This window comes from Palaemon carinicauda, chromosome 18 (assembly GCF_036898095.1).
Source record: "Palaemon carinicauda isolate YSFRI2023 chromosome 18, ASM3689809v2, whole genome shotgun sequence".
NCBI lineage: Eukaryota > Metazoa > Arthropoda > Malacostraca > Decapoda > Palaemonidae > Palaemon > Palaemon carinicauda.
The window spans coordinates 128800984-128803483 of record NC_090742.1 but is presented as its reverse complement, the minus strand read 5'-3'; the positions used below and the strand labels follow the sequence as shown (position 1 = coordinate 128803483).

The window sequence follows — 2500 nt, the reverse complement described above, 5'->3', positions numbered from 1 at the left end:
TTGAAATGTTTAAAGTTTGTGGCACGCATTGGCACGCACTAAATGGCCGTGAAATAGTCATGAACGATGCGCCAAGTGGAGTGAACTAGAGTGAACATTGCGAGAACTGGCGTGAACTGGAGTGAACTGGAGTGAACGATGCGGGAAGTGGCGTGAACTTTATAATGAAGAGAAAAAAAAAGGAAACGAAAATATTAATGAAAAGGAAAGAAAAATAAACCTAAAAAAATTTTATATTTGCTGTTTTAATGTGAAAAAAAAATTATATCTTATTTCAAACTATTTTTATAACTTTATAATGAAGAGAAACAAAAAGGAAACGAAAAAAATAATGAAAAGGAAAGAGAAATAAACCTAATAAATTTTTATATTTGCTGTTTTAATGTAAAACAAAATTATATCTTATTTCAAACTATTTCTATAACTTTATAATGAAGAGAAACAAAAAGGAAACGAAAAAATTAATGAAAAGGAAAGAAAAATAAACCTAATAAATTTTTATATTTGCTGTTTTAATGTGAAACAAAATTTTATCTTATTTCAAACTATTTCTATAACTTTGTAATGAAGAGAACCAAAAAGGAAACGAAAAAATTAATGAAAAGGAAAGAAAAATAAACCTAATAAATTTTCATATTTGCTGTTTTAATGTGAAAAAAAAATTATATCTTATTTCAAACTATTTTAATAACTTTATAATGAAGAGAAACAAAAAGGAAACGAAAAAATTAATGAAAAGGAAAGAAAAATAAACCTAATAAATTTTTATATTTGCTGTTTGAATGTAAACATAAAATGATGTCTTATTTCAAACTATTTCTATAACTTTATAATGAAGAGGAACAAAAAGGAAACGAAAAAAAATAATGAAAAGGAAGAAAAATATAAACCTAATAATTGTTTATATTTGCTGTTTGAATGTAAAAGTAAAATGATGTCTTATTTCATGCACACACTTATTTTCCTCTATTACCAATCAAGACCCAAAACTTTTGTTTTAAATAAAAATGAACTAAAAAATAAACCCAAGAAATTTTTAAGTTTGCTGTTTGAATGTAAAAATAAAATGATGTTTTATTTCATCAACATACTTATTCTTCTTTATTACCTTAAAATGAAGGGCAAAACATTTTTTTTCTGTTTGCTGTTTTAATGTAAAAATAAAATGATTTCTTATTTCAACACACTTTTTTTCTCTATTACCTTAAAATCAACAGCCTGAAAACTTTTCATGTTTGCTGCTTTTAATGTTAAAATAAAATGCTTTCTTAATACTTGTACATATTTTATGTCTGCTATTTATATGTAAATCAAATGCTTTCTTATTGAAACAAAAATAAAGGGCAACAAAAAATACAAACGAAAAAGATATGTTTCTTCTCCTCGATGCAATGGTGTCTCTGACAGAAAGCATTGTTGTCTTTTCCGAAGCCAATCCAAGAATGTCCTCGGGTTGGAGAAGGCCCGTTTTTATATGGAGTGGCCAATTCGTGAACTGGCGTGAACTGGCGTGAACAATACGGAAACGATGCGGAATGATGAGGGAACTCGCGTGAACGTGTCGTGAACTTCTCGTGAACTATGCGTGCCAATTCGTGCCATCGCGTGAACGTCGCGTGAACGATGCGCGAACTGGAGTGAACTGGTCGTGTACAGTGCGAGAAAATCACCATTGTGGCACGCACTGGCGCGCATCAATGCGTGCCAGTGCGTGGCAAAAATGCGCGCAAGTGTCAGGCAGGCTTAACTGGGCCCCTTTCTTCAAGAGGGATGATTTCTATTTGTTGAAAAGTTTTGCTAAGAATCCGGATAAAGGTAAAGGCACTGTATTACTCAACAAAGCAGATTATATAGCCAAAATGTACACAGTTTTAAATGACCCAACTAAATTTTCCGACTTGGGTCTTCCTCAGTTTAATCCGATTTTCAAAATGGAAGACAAAATTAACCGAACGCTGAAAAAACTAAAGGATAATAGTACCATTACTGAACAGGTATATTTAGACCTATTTTCCTCTGGTTCCTCTTATGGTATATTGTATGGTTTACCTAAGATTCATAAAGGAAATGTTCCACTCAGACCTATTTTAGCTGCTTATGATTCACCAAATTTTAATATTGCTAAATATCTTGTGCCACTTTTACAACCACTTACCTCAAATGAATATACGCTGCCCAATTCCGCTTCTCTGATACCTGAAATCACCACTCAAAACAAGTGTAATTATATGGTTAGCTATGATGTAGAATCACTATTTACGGACGTGCCCTTGCAAGAAACCATTGAAATAATTTTAAATAAACTTTTTATTTTTCCAAACGACTTATATCACGGTTTTAATAAGTCTTATTTTAGAAAATTTCTTGAACTTGCAGTGATTGACACTCATTTTATTTTTGATGGCAAGTTGTTTAAACAACTTGATGGTATGGCTATGGGTAGCCCTCTTGGGCCCACCTTCGCCACTATTTTTATGTGTCATCTTGAGGAGCAGTTTTT

The 2500-nt window shown here is 31.4% G+C and overlaps 1 pseudogene; it reads right to left on the bottom strand.

Moving 5' to 3' along the window:
- Nucleotides 1-2500, bottom strand: part of LOC137657550 (uncharacterized) — a 153324-nt pseudogene that overhangs the window by 75037 nt on the left and 75787 nt on the right.